Raw genomic sequence first — 19,575 nt, 5'->3', positions numbered from 1 at the left:
TGTAAAAAACATATATATATTTTTGGGTATGTTAAGCTATTTCTTTCTTAGCCATTTATTATTTGTTTAATTTATTTATTTTTTGTTTTATGTTATTAAGTCAAACTTATTTGTATGTTTCACCTTACGGAGATAATGCAATCAATTGTATTGTAATATCAGATCCTTACGTATGTTAAGTCTATTTGGCTGTCTGGTTCCCAGTTTAAAGATCCAAAAGGATTCCCGGTTTAAAATTTTGCGTCTATAACACCTCCCTCTAATGGGTTTATGAACCTTCTCTATGCCGGAAAAGCTAAAACCACTGTTATCCCCTCCATGTACTTCAGAAAAGTGTTTTGATACCATTGAAATACCAAATTTATTGGTTCCAAGAGCATCTGATAAATGCCGCCTTATGCGTTCTTAAGGGGGCCAACCGTGCACCCTACATACTGTATTTGACATAGGGTGCATGTTATCAAATAAATCACCCCGGTGGTATTACAATTTATGAACCCATTAATGTTATAAGTGAGGCCATTAACTATAGAGATAAATGTTTTCGCCTTACCAGCATAAGAGCAGGAAACACAAATGTTGTGATGACACTTAAAAAAGCCCTTTAAGTCCAGCCATGTGGGGCTTTTCTGGGAGGGGGTCTTTAGAAAACTTGGGGATACCATGTTGCCAATTGTGGGAGCTTTTTTTGAGATGTATCTGATATCACACTTTGATAATACTACCCTGGTTGTTGGATCACTGTTCAAAATGGGAATGTACTTTCTCACAATTTTCACAATATCATTGAAATCTTCACTGTAAGTGGTGACAAAGTTTAAAACGTTATTTTCGCTTTTACGTGAGGGTTTTATCCTATCTTTTAGCAGTGACTCTCATTTAATTTTAGAGATTTCATCATAAGACCTAACTAGCAAGTCCCTAGGATAACCCCTATCTCTCAAATCATTGCATTTGTTCTTTAATTCCCTATCTAAATATCTACTATCTGAACAATTGCATTTGGTTCGAATTAACTCTCCTTTAGGGATGTTAGTGGTCACATGCCTGGGGTGACATGAACCATATCTCAAAATGTGTATTTACACTTATGTCCTTATGATACGGAATTGTTAGCACACTAGGCGTACCTCCGCCGGCCTGTAGGGTGATGTCCAGAAAGTTTATACGGCTCTGATGGTAATTTGACGTAAATCGCAGATTGAAATCATTACGGTTAATATACTCGATAAACGGACCGATTTCCTCCTGGCCACCACCCCACACCAACCACCAACAGGTGGTCGTCAATGTACCTTCCGTACCATATTATTTGCCGTTGCCACAGGTTACCATCGTTAATCAGAAAAATTTCTTCCCAGAAACCCATGACGAGGTTAGCAAGGGAGGGAGAATATTCCCCTCCCATGCTAACGCCCCGTTTCTGGATGTAAAAAATTCCATTAAAGAGAAAGTAATTTTTGTTCAAAAGATATTTAGTGACATCTAATATGAAAGACTGCATGTAACTATCATAATCGCTGTATTTACGTAGCAAATGTTTAAGTGATGTCATAATAACCTCATAAGAAATGGAGGGATAGAGGGCTACCACATCTGCTGTTAACCACATGAAACGATCCTCCCAATGAAAATTTTCAAGTACACAGGATACTTTTGGTATCCTTAATGTAACCCGGCAAGGATTTAACCAGGGGCTGCAAGATGTGATCTAGCCAAGCCCCTATTCTTTCCGATAAAGACCCTATGGCTGACACAATAGGTCTAAATTTGGGGGGGAATCCACCTTTATGAACTTTGGGGAGGGAGTAGTAGATGGGGATAACAAGATTATCCACATATAAGAAATCCATTAATTTCTGAGTAATAACCCACATCTCCACTCCATCCTGTACTACTGATAGTAATTCCTTTTGGAAAAATAAGGTGGGACCCCTCCCATGTCACTGAGTATGGCACACCTTGTGATTTTTGATACTCCAGTAACGTTGCAGCTCTGAAATATAGCCAAACTGGTGGCAAATGGCATCTTGGCAGCTTCATGCTTAATTTTCCTCAATTCATGGCAGTTATTTTGCACCTTTTTTGCCCAACACGCTTCTTGTGACCCTGTTGGCTATTTGTTGGGTGATCACGCTTCAAAAGTTTGGCAATTTCAAGACTGCTGCATCCCTCTGCAAGACATCTCAAATTTTTTGACTTTTCAGAGCCCGTCAAATCTCTCTTCTGACCCATTTTACCAAGGTAAAGGAAGTTGCCTAATAATTAAGCACACCTTATATAGGGTGTGAATGTCATTACACCGCACCCCTTCTCATTACAGAGATACACATCACTTGATTTACTTAATTGGTAGTTGGCTCTCAAGCCTATACAGCTTCGAGTAAGGCAACATGTATAAAAATTATCATGTGATCAAAGTACTCATTTGCCTAATAATTCTGCACACAGTGTAAGTGGAGATTTGTAACCTCCAAATTGTTAAAGTGAAATCTGTATCTTTAAAATAAAAACTGGAGGGATTCCTCTGGTGATGTTTATATAACATAAGGATGGCCTACTAATGTTGTCAGTCATATTTAATATATAGAATATATACATACAACACGTTTCATCCTCAACAGTCTTTGTCAGGGGGAGTTTCATTTATATTATATTATTATTATATTTATACTATTATTGCAGAAGAGCCTACTGCACATGATGAAAAATTAGAATACAGCCCTGTTTACATACAATATACTTTTCACATGTTTTGAGCCTCTGTGTAACCTATACATTATGTAGACGGTGATCTGTGGATTATATACCTATAAATGAGTTACGTTACTTTCACAACCTTGCAGAAAAGAAGAACCCTTAAACTCATATACATACTGTTGTAAATTATGTTTAGATTTCCTCCAACAGGGGAGTATTACACCCCCTTTTCTACAGAACTCTGCCCCGTATAATGCATTATACAGTGTGCCCGTTACAAGGCCGATCATTATCATACACCTGTGCTCATTTCAGCTATATCATAGTTGCCTGACCACAAGGACAACGGATGATATTAGACAATTATCTGTGCTCTCACAGCCATACGGTTCTAAATATTCCTCCTCTAGCAGCTCAGTGGACTGATGCATTATCTTTACACTAGGTGCCATCAGCAACTATGCTCTTATACCAATTCCTCATCCCACAGTATTTCACACCCATCATATTTATTTAATCGACATATCCCTATTTATAGGTAATTAATACATTCTCTAACTCAGTTGTTAACAAAATACAACCATAAAATACAATCCTTCCATTATCTGTGTGGTTTATGCAGCCTTTACAATTATACTGCCATCCTCAGGGTTCTAGTACTGCTCCATTTTCTCCTTGACATTATTTCTAATTAGGCATTTATAATGTATTTCATATATTTTTTTTATTTTTGTAATTATTCATTGTTAAAATATTTTATTTTCTATGTTCTAAGTGTGCTAGTAATGACCTTATGTTTTCAAGTCTGTTTTATTATATGTTATTACTGGCTTTTCTTTGAATATTGACTCCTCTTTTTTTGTATTTAAAGAGCACCAAACATCAGGATTTTCCTAATTAACCTAAAGACAGTGCTATACTGGCACTATCAGGCTGATTCTATACATTCCTTTAGTTGTCAGCTAGGATTTATAGTTTTTGAAATCCAAGCAAGTAAAGTTTGTGAAATGTACAGCTTTTTGATTGGGAGCAGCTGCAGAGCAGTTAATAGCTGGGGAGGGTTTTCATAGTGGAATTTCATAGTGAAATTAGCATAAATAAAATATTGGGGGAGGAGCAACAGGCAGGGGGCGGAAATCACAATGAAAACCCAAGTGTCCGCCAAGCTGGGTCCGGACCCTCCTCAAGCCACGATCCCGGATCCGAGCAGCCCGACTAACACCGGGACCTCAAACCTTGAATCTCACCTAGTGTTACGAACAGGATGAGGACTGGACCCATTAACCCAGGTGACGTGCGCCTTACAGAACTGTTCCAAACTGTGCTGTGACTGTCCGTTTGAATTGCCGCCATTTTTGCCCGCCATTTTGGCAGCTAAAAACAACAACTGCGCGATCATCCCCGTAAAAGGGCGCAAAGTCGAAACTCCGCCCCCTCGTCCAGAAAGCACAGCCAAAAACCGGTAGTGGCCGGACCTGGAAGTTCCCAGTCATCCCCTGTTCCAGAGAGGTTGGTGGTGAAAACCAAGGGGGAACAGGAAGATGTCGGCGCCGGATAATGGGAGCGTAGTAGCGCTTCTCTCAGCTGAGGAATCTGTGTCCAAGGCCGCTGAACGAGCCGCGATGCCACCTTCTCCCACCGCGAGGCCAGAAGCGGCACAATCACCTTCACCACTGGGGAAGGACAATGAGGCGTCCACAATCCCGGCCAGATCAGACCCGGGCCGCATCACCGGGCCCGTACCCAGATGCGGAGCACTCAGCAGTGAGCTGTCCAAGCTTGGAGGGATCAGCCGCAGACTACCAAGTTGTCCCTGTTCCCACTAATTCGGCATCAGAGAAGACCGACCGATTCCCGCGCTTTGGAGGGAACAGCTACCGAGTCCTTCCGTCGGTGCGTTTGGTGACGGAGATGCTGGTGATAGAGCATGAGGAAGAGTCCGCATCAGATGAGGAGCTTCCGGCTGACACCCTTGAAGTCCTGGTACCAATCTGTCGCTGCTGCGGCCTGCTGGGACACTTTGCCCGGGTGTGTTCGGGGAACGCCCAACACCAGGAAGCCGGAACCGGTTCACAGGAGCAGCAGTGGTAGCTTAACCTGGATCGCTACAATCGAGTCGTTAAGAAGTTTAAGGTTGGAACATTTTATCTTTGTCTAGTCGCCCTTGTTGAACCTTTAAATGTGTTCAGTTATAGTAAAAATGACACCAGGGACCTGGGTGATGCAAGATGGTACCAGGGGTCCCCGGTGGAGGGCGGCAAGGAAGTTAATATTTAAAACGTGTATTGTGCCATCCTTCTTGAACCTTTTTATATTGCTTCATTAAAGATAAAAAGGCCATCAGGGTCCTGGGTGGTGCGCCACTAGGAGCTGGTACCAGAGACCCTCGGTGGAGGGTGGCGCAAGGGTAATGACTCCCAGATTACCCTGGTGGTTTCCTGAGAGTGCGAAAGTGTTGAAGAGTGTCGCATAATGGTTGTAAATAGTTGCACCTAGTGTGCCTACCAGAGTAGTCTTCTGAACCATCTGGACTTCAATTCCATCACCACGGAAAAAGCAAGGAACTCGGGGTGGTGCGACACCATGATTAGAGGTGGCACCAGGGGTTCAGGTGTTTTGCATGGCAGATTGAAGGAAAAGGGACAATGGAAATGGACTGTCGCAGGAAGGGGCTGCGGTGGAGTAGGCTGAGTCCCCGACTATCGCTACAACCGGTAGCATTCCCAGGTGTTCCAATGTTGGACTCTACATATTTGAAATGTTCAAGTGTATTGCCTCCCCTGCATGGGAAGAATATTTAATATTTAACATGTTATCTTTTACTTCCAGTTAAATAAAACTCTGTGTGTACTGTAGCTCGTGGACGAGCTACATTTAACCAAGGGAGAATGTAGCGCCCATAAATACATCAGGGTGCTATAGGGAACTGTATCCTTTTTCCCAGGGTGCAGGATCTACCCCCACATGGTTCCAAGTTCCCAGAAACCGGTGTCACCTCCATCAGCACCACAAACCCCAACCAATGCCTCACATCATGACCTGTCAGACACACCAGTGGGTTGGTCTAGCTAGAACAGGGCCACCCACCTAGGGGTCAGGCAGACTGGTAGGAGGGACGAAGGGAGTCTAGAGAGAGCCCTCAAAGTGAAAGGAGCTGAAGTGTTAGCTCCCGGGGAGCTAGAAAGACCGAGGTTGGGTTGCAGACAGTGGTCCAGGACCAGAGGAGTCGGTGACCGGGTTCAGGGACGTTGGTCTGGGGTGCAACAGACGCAGTCTAGGAGGCACTGCAGGAAACAGAAAGGGACCCACAGAGCTGACTGGCACTGAGCATGACGGGGTACAGGACCCTAAGTCAAGAGCTGACAACGTCCTGACAATCAATCTGCAGAGGAAGGGGATCTTCAGGGACCTTCCCAGCGCTCAGAGACTGAGGGCAACAGCACACCGCGGGGGACAGAGTTTTCCAAAAAAAGCAACCCACTGAAGTCTCAAGTGCCCTTAGGAGCAAGACTTCAATTAAAAACTGAAGAATGGGACTTTACAGCTCCAAGCTATAGGGTCCCAGATGGACACAAAACTGTGCATGGAGGCAGGCTCCTGATTACTATGTGACACCAGTGAGACCGGGTAATTGGACGGGCTCCCTGCAGCCGCAGCTGCACTTTGGTTTACCTACAGCTTGTGTGTCTCCTTTCTAAACCTCATCCAGCACCACGACTACCCACAGTGAGTATCCTGGTCCCCTGCACCCTGCTCTCCCAAATAACTACAAACACCCTGAGCCCGGGGCCTTCCCTACCTGCAGAGGGACTAACATCTGGCTGCTTAACCACATCTGCCTCGGTACTCCTTACAGCAGCGGCGGTACTCCTATTAACGCAACCCACAGGTGGCGTCACAAACGTATCCCCTGTAAATACCCCCTTTATACAGATCAAAGTGTCCGCAAAGCTGGGTCCGGACTCCCCTCGAGCAACGATCCCGGATCCGAGCAGCCTGACTAACACCGGGGCGGCACAGCTGCGTGCAAGTGCAACCAGCAAAGTGTGGGTGCTGGCCCAGGCACTACAGTCTCCAGAAATTGGCTGCGGGGGCCGCAAGATAGATCACTTCCCCTGGCGATGGGGAATGGGCCCCCAGTTTGTCCAGGGCCCTGGCACTTGCCCGGGTGCACTGAGTGCTAACAATAGCCCTGGTGTTCATAAAAGCTACTTGAAGTATTACTGTCGCGGGCGGAAGGGACGCACTCGCCACGCTCGGGTCTGGGACTTCTGCTGCTGCTTGGTGGCTCGAGCGGTGGGCCGGACCCGGGGACTTGAGCAGCGCTCCTCGTCCACGAGTGAAAAAGGGGTGGTTTGTTTTGGGAGATAGTTTGTGACGCTACCCACGGGTCGTGGTGATAAAGGGCACCACCGCTGCTGGTGACGGGGATCCCGGGAGCGATGGTAGGGAGCAACTAGGATGTTGTCCCCTCCGTGGGTAGGGGTTGGTGATCCCGGGGCCCGGTGGTGTAACAGGGAGGCTGGGTGGCTGGGGTGCAGGGTTGCAGGGGCAGCGCGGCGCGGTGCCGGATGGCACTGGTGTACTCACTCAGGTAGTCAATGACAGAGTCTCTGGTAAACCAAACGGCTGTATGGATGGGTCCCGCAGCCGGCTGCAGTGTTTGTGCTCTCCCCGGGCAGGGTGATGGTGGCTGTCTTTCCCTGCACCTTGTTAGAATGTTCTGACTCCTGTGGTTGCCCACCGGTAGTCCGCTCCCCGGCGTATAGGTACCGAAGGAGCCCGTTTTGCCCGCAGGAACAGGCCCTTGGATCTCTAGCCTATGGCGGTGGCTGTATATCCTCACAGTGTGGACTGTTGCCTTCTGTCGGGTCTTGGTTGTTGGGAAACCCCTGGGATTCCGGTCACACTCGGATTTCACCGTTGTCGGCGACTCCAAGCCTAGTCGGGGTCCGATGGCCCTGCCTGTGTGCTTAGCTTCACTCCACTCCCCGGTTCGGTACCGGCAGGCCACCGCCCGACCTCGGTCCTACGGTTCCGCAGAGATCCACTAACTCCTGAAGACGGCCACCACCGTCTGCCAACCTTGCTGTTTTGTCTGGGCCCCTACCCAGACACCGACAGTTTCCGACCTCTCACTTTCACCTCTGAAACGAATCTCTGTCTCTTTTCCCGTCTCCAGGCCTGTGAACTCCTCGGTGGGTGGGGCCAACCGCCTGGCTCTGCCCGACCTGGTGTGGACATCAGACCCTGGAGGGAGGCAACAAGGGTTTTTGTCTGACTGGTGTGACTATCCAGGGGAGGGGGTGTGTGTGGTGTTATGTCTGTGACTACCTGGCTAGTCCAGGACATCACATTCCCCCTTGGTGAAATGCAGACCGTCCGCGGGCTGCCCGTCCATCACCGGTTTTATGTTTCTGAAAAATATAGTTTAACATGTAAAACATTTAACATAAGCATATTTTTAGTTCTTCCCTTACGGGAGGCATGGCACTTTAACGTTGCAAACATATATAAAGAAAACTTTTTTAATAATAACGGACGGGTTCATGTTCATCCGCTTCCCCACCCAAGTAACCTAAACCTTGATGCTGCCCCTAAGCAACGGGCAGCACCACTCTTCCCCAGTCCGGAAGCAGGAACTCGGTTCCAGGTCACCCAAGCGGGAACGGGTACGGTGTCTCGCACCCGGCTGTCACTTTAGGGGACCCCACATCCAGGGGGGACCCCTAACCCCCGGAGGATGGTCACCGGTTCTGGTGGTGACCGGACCCCAGCCTGCTCTGCTGCGGGTCCTTCCTCCAATCTGCCTCTCCGGAACCGGTAACGGAAAACAGCCCAACAACTTATTTACAAGGCCACAAATTCGTGGTTGGCCTCCAAGTTCTCAGCCTGGTCTCTTAAAGGGCTAGCGGAAAACACACAAAGTCCCTACGGGGACAACTTGTTGGCAACGGCTGGTATAATCAACTTGTTGATAATCAGGTGACAAACTCGGATGATTGGTGTTCATTCATTCAGCTATTTACACAAACAACATACTGCACCCCTAGATGGTAGTTTCCCTATACCTAAGCGGGGGCCTACCTAGGTTGGGGCGTGTGAACCTTCGGAGAACAATGTCGCTAGTAGCGGGCAAGGGGATAGAGGATACGACCGTTTCCTCTCTTCCCGTCTGTCAGATATAGCAAGTGGAGACCCAAGGAGAGGGGGTATAGGTGCATCCCTGGGCGCTAGTTCGAGTGGCTCACTGGCGGGCGTTTCCATCTCCATTTCCTTCACGTGTTGTGGGAACATTATTACCGGAACAATCACCGCACCGTTCTGCATAGGCCAGTCTGCTGGAAAATGACCCATCACTGTGTGGATCACCTCCTTCTCCTTTTCCCCGCTCGGCGTGGGAACCGGAGCCTCATTTGTCACTCTCAAGGGGTGAGGGCATTTCTTCAGGTGGTCCCTGGAAACTGTAGCTGTGGTCCTCCCCTAGTCGCGACTGATCAGATAAGCCTTTTCATTCTCCCATTCAGTGGGCTGTATGACATACGGGGTCTTTTCCCACTGGTCATCAAGCTTATGGGTCCTTCTCTTCCGTTTCAGCACTACATCCCCTGGCTCAAAGGGAATGGCTGGCGTTCGTTTGTTGAAGTGTTGTGCTTGTTTCTCTCGGCTCTGACCGAGATTCTTCTCCACATACTCCTGGACCCATCGGTATTGGATTTGCCGCCGGGTATCCCAGCCAGCAGTCGAAGGAAGGGCCTCTGGAGCCTCCAAGTCCATTTCTAGGTCCATCGGCAGCCGGCCCGGTCGGGCTCTCATCAGATACGCCGGGGTGCATTTGGTAGAACTACAGGGGATGTTATTGTACATGTCTACCAGGTCAGGCAGCTTTTCTGGCCACAGGTTCCGCTCTTGCAACGGTAACACCTTGAGGAGATCCAGGACCAGGTGGTTCATCTTCTCACACATCCCATTAGTCTGGGCATGATATGGCGTGGTCCTGATCTTCTTACAGCCGTATAATTGGCAAAATTCTTGGAACACCTCTGCATCAAAGGCTGAACACTGGTCCATAAGCACCCTCTCTGGGTATCCGTGCGGTCGACAGAAGTAGGCCTGGAACGCCCTAGCTGCGGTACGGCCGGTCAAATCTTTGACTGGAACAACCACCATGAATCTGGAGTAGTGGTCCACGATGGTCAAGGCATAGGTATACCCATTCCGGCAGGGTGTAAGCTTGACGTGGTCCAAGGCAACCAACTCCAGCGGTTGATGGGTGATGATCAGCTGTAGAGGAGCTCTTTGGCTGACTTCATCCTTCCTTCTCAGCATACAGGGGCCGCACTCTCGGCACCAGGCCTCCACAGATTCTCGCATCCCACTCCAAAAGAACCGCTCTCTCAGCAACATCTATAGCTTCTTCCAGCCGAAATGCCCGGCGCCATCGTGATATGCCTATAGGACTTTGGGCATGCTGGCCTGAGGGACCACCAGCTGACGAACCTTCTCGTGAGTCTTCGGGTTGATCAGCCCTCGATACAGCTTCCCTTCGTGCAGGTACAGCCGGGCTCGTTCTTTCCACAGCCGCTGGACCTCAGAGGGAGCTGCAGGATCCATTCCGGAGGAGCCCTGCTCAATCATGGTCTTGACCAGCTGGACGGCAGGCGCTTGGTCTTGGGCTTCTTGCCATCCCTGACTGGGTAGCAGGTCCAGGTTCGCCTGTTGTTGTTTGACATATAGTTTTTCGACCGGTGGCCGATGGAACGCGGGCAACTCAATTTCTTCGAGATCATCGTCTTCTGACCCCCCATCCGGCAGGTGGGGCATCCAGGATAACGCGTCCGCTTTGGTGTTCTTGCGGTCAGCTCTGTAATTGATAGTGAAGTCATAATTAGACAGCCTAGCCACCCACCGTTGTTCCAGAGCACCCAGTTTGGCCGTGTCCAGATGGGTCAACGGATTATTGTCCGTGTAGGCAGTGAATTTTGCCGCTGCAAGGTAATGTCGGAACCTTTCGGTGATTGCCCACACCAGAGCCAGGAACTCAAGATTGAAGGAGCTGTAATTTTCGGGGGTCCTTTCCGTGGGCCGGAGTTTTCTGCTGGCATAGGCGATCACCTTTTCTCTCCCGTCCTGGACCTGGGACAGGATTGCTCCCAAGCCCACATTGCTGGCGTCAGTGTAGAGGACAAACGGGAGGCTGTAGTCGGGGTACGCCAAGACTTTTTCTACTGTCAAGGCCGTCTTTAGCTGGTGAAAGGACTCTTCATGCTTCTCCTCCCACACAAACGGGGACCCAGGGGCCCTGCCACCCTTGGTCTGTCCCACGAGGAGGTCTTGCATAGGTGCAGCCATCTTCGTATACCCTTTGATGAAGCGGCGATAATAGCCCACCAGGCCCAGGAACTGTCTCACCTCTCTCACTGTGGTCGGTCTCGGCCAGTCCTGGATAGCAGTGATCTTCTCGGGATCTGGGGTGACACCTTCTGCGCTCACCACATGTCCAAGGTACTGCACCCTAGGCTTCAGTAGGTGGCACTTGTAGGGCTTCAGCTTCATCCCATACTTGGCTAGGGACGCGAACACTTCAGCCAGGTGTTCCAGGTGGGCCTCGTATGTCTGGGAGTATACGATCACATCATCTAGATACAGCAGGACAGTTTTGAAATTGAGATGTCCCAGGCAACACTCCATGATCCGTTGTAAAGTTCCACGGGCATTGCACAGCCCAAACGGCATGCTGTTGAACTCGCAGAGTCCCATGGGAGTGGCGAATGCAGTCTTCTCACGGTCCTCTGGTGTGACCGCCACCTTCCAGTATCCGCTGGTAAGGTCAAGGGTAGAGAAGAAGTTAGCAGTTCTCAGCGCAGCTAGCGACTCTTCCGGTAATCCACACACATTCTCATGGTGCCGTCCTTCTTCTTCACCAGCACTAGTGGGGCTGCCCAGGGACTACAACTATCCTGAATGACCCCTGCCTCCTTCATGTTCCTCAACATGTCTTTGGCGCATTGATAATGTGCTGGCGGGATGGGCCTATACCTTTCTTTGATGGGTGGGTGTATGCCTGTAGGGATATGGTGTTGAACCCCTTTAATCCTCAAGAAATCTAATGGGTACTTGCTGAAAACCTGTTCATACTCCTGTACTACCCTTTATACCCCCTCTTTGTGATGCGTGGGTGTGGCTTCAGTGCCTACATGTAGTTCCTGGCACCACTCTAATTGTTCGGGGGGTATATGGTTACTGGCAGGGGGTGCTGAGGGAGGAGGGGCGGCTTCGTAAATGGTGTCAGGGTCTAGGGTAAGCAACTTGGCAAGGGTAGTGTAACGGGGAAGCCTAACTTCCTCCTCTCCCCAATTTAGCATTCTCACAGGAACTCTCCCCTTTTTGACGTCAATCACCCCTCTGGCCACCATCACCGTGGGCCAGTGTTCAGAAGGCGTGGGTTCCACCATCGCCGGGTAGTCGCGCCCCTGGGGGCCTACTGCTGCCCTGCACCAGATCATCATTTCACTTCGGGGTGGCACTACCAAGGGGGCCACATCCATCACCCTTACTCCACCAATCTCTCCACCCGTCGAATTCACTTGTTGCCGATATAGGAGGGCCCGGATCTCACGCTGCACAGCTCTCTGTCGGCCTCCTCCTGCTGTGGCGGCCAACTGCTGCAACAAACTCAGCACCTCACTCATACAATGCTCCATCACATTGGTCCCTAGAATTACTTTTGGGTTATGGTCACTGGGTTCATTCGTCACCACAATCATTCCTTGTTGTTTTAACTCCGCACGTCCCACGGTCAGGGTCACTTGTTTGTATTCCACCTGGGTCAGAGGGAGTCCATTAGCCGCGACAAGGGTCAGGCTATCATCAAGGGGGGCAAGTTCATCAGTACCCCAATACTGCTGGTATAATGTATATGGTATAGTGGTTACCTGTGATCCTGTGTCCAATAGGGCCATGAGCGGGATGCCGTCCACTGCCAGAGGGATGATGGGGCGAGCTCCAACGTACCGGTCTCGCCAGTCAGGGGGGCCATTGGTATCTACTCCTGAGGATTGGCCCTTGGCCCCAGGGGTTGCTCGTTTAACGGGCATCGCCTAGAGTAGTGGCCAGGCTTGCTGCACCTGTAACAAATAGGAGGCCCATACTGCGAGTCATTGGTCCTTCTCCGCTGCATCCAGGGAACGTCCTCCGGGCTGTCGGCGAGCTGGATCCTCCCTGGGGGCTTGACTCTCGTCGGAAGCTGGAGTGCGGCGAGGATCTTGGCTAGGTCTCCATCCATGCAGCGGACCTGGGCAGCCAGCTCCTCCATCATCCCGACGGGCGCTGCAGGGGCCGGGAGAGCCGGGAGAGGAGGTGCAACCAAGATGGGAGCAGTTTCAGCCGGTTATGGGGCCGCGTCAGGAGCTTCTGGTGTTGGGGCTTGCAGGGCCTTGATGGCCCACTCTTTCAATACTGCAAAGTTCAGATTGGGGTGTTCCAGGGCCCACAGCCGTAGTTGTTTGCGGTCTTCCGCAGACCCCAGCCCTTGCACGAATTGTTCCACTAGCATCTTATTGCTGTCCGCATCGTTAATAGTGTCCACCCACTTCAGCATACGGAGGGACATTTGCAGGCGCAGGGCATAGTCTCATATTATCCGCAGTCCGCTGTCTGCACTGATAAAACTGCATCCACATTTCTGCTTCCGTGCGGATCTCAAAAGCGATTTGGAGTTTCTCAAAAATGGTAGTCACTGAGGCCCGGTCCGCGTCGTTCTAGGTCTCCGTCTCCTGCTCAGCCGCGTCGGTTAGCTGCCCTAGCACTACCGCTGCCCGTTGCCTGTCAGTCAAGGGATACAAATCAAGGACCGGGCTAATCTTTTTCCGGAACACCTGCAAAGCATCAGGCATCAGGCTTCCCATCGTACCTGCAGCCTCCCCTGCTCTGGCGGCCGGAGCATGGGCTGCTCCATTTCCATCTGCGGGCGCCGCTGCGGCTGCGACCGCCACTCCTCCAACGGCTCCGTCGGGCGCAGACATCTTTTTCCCGTCCCCCCTTGGTTCTTTCTAGCACTTCCTCTTTGGGGGCGGGGCTTCACTTTCGCGCCTTCCCTGCTCGGGGAAGACGCTCGAGCGGGAAATCTTCGTGCAAAAGATGGCGGCACTTCAAATTTTTCGTCCGGACGCCGCCGGCGGGGACTGCAAGGCGCACTTCTACCGGTAGGTAGATTGGTTCTATCCTGTTCGTGACGCCAAGTTGTCGCGGGCGGAGGGGACACGCTCGCCACGCTCGGGTCCGGGGCTTCTGCTGCTGCTTGGTGGCTCGAGTGGTGGGCCGGACCCGGGAACTTGAGCAGCGCTCCTCGTCCACGAGTGAAAAGGGGGTGGTTTGTTTTGGGAGATAGTTCGTGACGCCACCCACGGGTCGTGGTGATAAAGGGCACCACCGCTGCTGGTGACGGGGATCCCGGGAGCGATGGTAGGGAGCAGCTAGGATGTTGTCCCCTCCGTGGGTAGGTGTTGGTGATCCCAGGGCCCAGTGGTGTAACAGGGAGGCTGGATGGCTGGGGTGCAGGGCTGCAGGGGCAGCGTAGTGCGGTGCCGGATGGCACTGGTGTACTCACTCAGGTAGTCAATGACAGAGTCTCTCGTAAACCAAACGGCTGGATGGACGGGTCCCACAGCCGGCTGCAGTGTTTGTGCTCTCCCCGGACAGGGTGATGGTGGTCTTCTTTCCCTGCACCTTGTTAGAATGTTCTGACTCCTGTAGTCCGGTAGTCTGCTCCCCGGCATATAGGTACCGAAGGAGCCCGTTTTGCCCGCAGGTACTGGCCCTTGGATCTCTAGCCTATGGCGGTGGCTGTATATCCTCACGGTGTGGACTGTTGCCTGTCGGGTCTTGGTTGTTGGGATACCCCTGGGGTTCCAGTCACACTCGGATTTGACTGTTGTCAGCGGCTCCAAGCCTAGTCGGGGTCCAATGGCCCTGCCTGTGTGCTTAGCTTCACTCCACTCCCCGGTTCGGTATTGGCGGGCCACCGCCCGACCCCGGTCCTACGGTTCTGCAGAGATCCACTAACTCCTGCAGACGGCCACCACCATCTGACAACCTTGCTGTTTGTGTCTGGGCCCCTACCCAGACACCGACAGTTTCCGTCCTCTCCACTCTCCTCCTCTTCACCTCTAAAACGAATCTCTGTCTCTTTTCCCGCCTCCAGGCCTGTGAACTCCTCGGTGGGTGGGGCCAACCGCCTGGCTCCGCCCCACCTGGTGTGGACATCAGACTCTGGAGGGAGGCAGCAAGGGTTTTTGTCTGACTGGTGTGACTATCCAGGGGAGGGGGTGTGTGTGGTGTTATGTCTGTGACTACCTGGCTAGTCCAGGGCGTCACATTACCACACATGTAATTTCTCCTTTTTTACAGCAGACCAGTTGATCAGAAAATCTATCTCTTACTTCTCCACATTCAAAACTTTGGCATGCTTCACCAGAGAATGAATTGCTCTCTGCTTTATTTTAATAATATTGCCTGATCATAGGAAAATCTTTCTGTTTTCTTATTTTCAATTTTTAGTATATTTCTCAACTATGATTGTCTGAAGAAGGTCTGGGATGTCAGACTGAAACATCAGTGCTTAATTTTTGGATTGCTTTCAAATAATATAACAAAATCAACATTACTATTTGGAGTGCCCGGTTATTCAATATTGGTTAGAAATGGAGTGGAACTCTTCTCCTGCACCCAACTATTTTGAGTGCTGTATAAATAATACTTGATCAAGTAAAATTCACCCCACTCTGCAAAGAATATAAAGCAGTAAATTTGATTACAGTGTCTATAGAATTCCAAGAAAATTAGCATACAAAATTAGCGATGAGTCTTGACATTTGGACCCTTCCTGGGTCTTATTCTTGTGGTTGCTAAGTAAAATAGACATATGAAAAATCAACACAAAGTGATATAATGTGAAATGTAAAAAATAATAAAATTATTTATTTAATTCCAATATGTACATCTTTGTTTCTGCTCATCCTGATATAAATATTACTTTGTATTGCTCATCGGCCTTTGACTTATAAGAGTAATAACGATGCTTCCTCTCAGTCTTTATGAAGAATAGTAGAAAACATACCTAAATAGATTTCTATACCGTATGGATTTATTGTTTTTTTTGGTGCCACTTCCATGTCTGTTGTGGATGTTAAATATCACTAGACAATATATGAAGTCAGCCTTTGCCCTTTAAGCCAACATAGTAGACACCAATTAAATTTAAGGTTAATTCCAATGACATTTTAGGAATGTATGGAAACATAGAGGTCAATTAGAATGACTGAATAGTAAAAGACATGTTTTTGATGATCAAAATATATCATCTACATAGCTGACAGCGCGTGAAACAAATACAATTGTGTATTTATGCTGAACTGTTTATTGCATATGGGTATGTCTGATCTACATTATTTTTTATCATATTGTCATATTGCCATCTGTGCATGGTACCCCAAAATCATCCAATTGAGTTTGTTGACAGACTGACAGTAGGCTGAATTCTCGTCAATCTTGATGGTCACTCTTCTTTTTGATTGACTTCATCCTCACCTATCATCCAAGCAGGAACAATTGCAGGACTGATGCTGTTTCCAGGTCCTTTATCCCCCTGTGATACCTCAGTAGATGCTCACTCAGATGTAATTGAACCTGAAAGTACTCTTGCTTGAAGATTATTCTCTTCTCTCCGGTGACCAGGTATAAAACAAACTGTAGAACTCCTTTCCCATTTCTAATGAAGGCCAAAATGTAAACAAGATGTCAAAGCATTTGTGGCATACTATATTTTGTTTCCACAATTTAAAGCTCCTCTTTAAGTACCTCTTGATCCTTTTTAGCCTCTACTTATCTGGCAAGAGCCTTAGGATGAAATTTCAATGGACGTTTTTACAGATTTTCCAGAATTGCAAGGGTTTACAACGCAACATCTGGGTCATAGTGGATTGTTTTTCTAAATTGTATAATTAATTTTGTCTTACCTGCACTTACATCTACTCCACAGCTGGTTCAAGAGTTCTTCAAAGAATTTTTGATTCCACGGTTTTCCAGTTCATATAGTCTACGACCGTGGTGTGCAATTTGTTTCCAGGTTCTGGAGGGCACTCTTCAAGAATCTCAAAATTTCCTTAAATTTCTCCTCTGCCTATCACCCGCAAAATAATGTGAACATTTAGAGAATGAATCATTCTATGGAGCAATACATAAAGATTTTCTTTAACTCCCATCAAGATAATTGGCTGGACTTCCTTCACAGGGCCAAATTTGACCACAGGAATTAAGTTCCAGAATCTTCTGACAAATCATCTGTCATCAAAGTAAAGACTTTTACGAAAGATGATTTGTCAGAAGATTGGTTGAGAACCATATCTTCCTCTTAAACTTTATGGAAAAAAGTCAAATTCCTTCTGTGAATAGTGTCTCACCTGTACTGAGGTGCAATCCAATTTGATGATATCTGTGGATAACTCAAAGATGAGTGCTGAGCAACACCATTGACCTATTCACAACATCTCTTCTGATGACAAAAAAATGGCTCCTATATTTATCGGTCCATTCCAAATTTATGAACAAATCAATCCAGTCATTTTCTATTTAAAATGCCTTCCACTTCTCACGCCAGGTTTATGAGCAGTCAGACAGCTGGGTGGGACTGGCTGCTCACATATCCCCACCCCAGGGCATGTCATGGTGGACGTAAGAAAGTCCTGGTGGATACATTATGTGTATGTGTGTAGAGGTAGGACGTCTTCCTGTGTAAATCTTCATGCTTGGACGTGTGCTTGGTTAACATTGAAGTGCCTTTGTAAGGACTGTGTATCCTTTTCCCTGCAAAGAAAAGCCATTTATTTTAATTGTGTTGTTTGCTTTATGGAGGCTTAATAAAACAGCCTGGACGTATTATTTAATGCCGTCTCATCAACGTCGCTGAGTGAGCCATAGCCCTACAGTGTCAAATCTGATTAAGAAGTTTCAGGCCAAGCATATCTTCTTTCTTCTATGGCAGGCTCTTCAGGAAGGGAAGGGCCCTAAAAGGGGGAGTACTATTACTTGCCGAGCCGCTCGGATCCGGGCTCGTTTGGTGGGTGGCTCGAACGCCTCCGGACCCGGCGGTCACGTCGCTCTACAAGGTCTACAAGGGGGTTGCTGGCGATCTCGATGGGGGGGTGGTTAGGTAGGTGTATGGCCGGAGCCGGGTTTGAGTTCGTGACGCCACCCACGGGACGTGGTGAAAGTGTAGATCCCACCGCTGCAGTTACGGGGGCACCCGGGGGAGATGGTTGAGCAGCAAGATGTTAACCCCCTCCGTGGGCAGGGATGGTGGACCCGGGACCCGTTTGGGGATAGTAGTGGCTGGGTGGTGCAGGGCGGCGCGTGGCCGGATGGCACTGTTGTACTCACGATTATTGACACACACAAGTCTCTGGTAAACAAAGTTGATGGCGGTCGGTGCCCGCAGCCGGCTGCGTTTGGTCCCCCACCTGGGTTGGTGGTCTTGGCCTTTCTCCTGCACCGTGTTGTGTTTGTGTAGACTGCCTGTGCTTCAGCAACGGAAGTCCACACCCCGGCTTTGTATGTGTCGGTGGAGTCCGTTTGCCCACAGACGCTGGCCTGTGGGATCTCTCTGCCTGTGCGGTGGCTTTCTATCCCCCTTGGTGGGCTGTTGTCTTCAGTCTGGACTTGGGATGGGAATGGACCTAAAGTCCAGACCTCAATCAGAAAATTCTACATGGTTCAGTGGCTTCTGGGCCTCGTTCTGGGTCTGAGTACCCCCCTGGTGCTCCGGTTTCCAGTCGGTTCCCCGGTTCGGTACCGGTGGACCACTACCATGTCCCGGTCCCTTACGGTTCCACCTGGCCATCTTCCCGGCTCCTGCAGGCTAAGGCCACCGCCTGCCTCCTAGCCAAGGTGTGCGGGCTCCGACCCTCACACCTGTCAGTTTCCGCTGCAGACCTGTCACCACAGGCCTGCTGCACTCTACTTCTCTCCTCTCAACTCCAACTGACCACTGTCAACTGTCAACTAGCAACTAACAACTAACAACTCCTGTTTCTCCTGCCTCAGGCCCTCTGGACTCCTCGGTGGGCGTGGCCAACTGCCTGGCTCCGCCCCCTTGTGTAACTAGTGATGAGCGAGTACTAAAAAGCTCGGGTGCTCGAAGCTCGGGCCGAGCATCCCAAGATACTCGTGTACTCGGGCCGAGCAACGAGCCCAATGTTATCCTATGGGAGACCCGAGTATTTTTGTGAAATGACCCCCCGGCAGCATGGAGAAACCCTAAAAATGTCACAAAAGTCTCAGAAGAGTGCTCAAATGACATGGCAACAGCATGGGGAAGACCCCTTGAAGCATTTATCACTGAAAAGTCACAGCTGTGAACAATTTTGTCCGCGTTTTACGCCATTTTTACGGACTCACCAGAAAACCTTCCAAAATGACCCCAAAATGATTTTTCATGGCAGAAATGTTAAGGGCACATACGCAATAGTGAGATAGAGCTGGTGTATGTTACTTTTTGAGATTAATACATGAAAGATTTTACGTGAAAACATTGTGTGGCACTCCGATGTCCCTGAGAAGAGACGTACATGAAGGCCTCTTGAGTCTAATGTGCCCATTTTGAGGAAGTGAGTCTTTGTAGTATTTTCCTTTGCCAGGGCAGTCCAAAATTGTGAGGTTCACCAATGCCCCTGCATACAGACGTGCATGAGGGCCTGTAAACCTGAAGTGCCCATTGGAAGGAAGTGGGTCTATTGTAGTATAGCCCTTAGGCAGGGCAGCCAAAAATTGGGAGGCTCCACGTTGTCCCTGGATAGAGACGTGCATGAGGGCCTGTAAACC

Source organism: Anomaloglossus baeobatrachus, chromosome 1 (genome assembly GCF_048569485.1).
Source record: "Anomaloglossus baeobatrachus isolate aAnoBae1 chromosome 1, aAnoBae1.hap1, whole genome shotgun sequence".
Lineage (NCBI taxonomy): Eukaryota > Metazoa > Chordata > Amphibia > Anura > Aromobatidae > Anomaloglossus > Anomaloglossus baeobatrachus.
Note: the sequence above shows the minus strand (reverse complement) of the source record.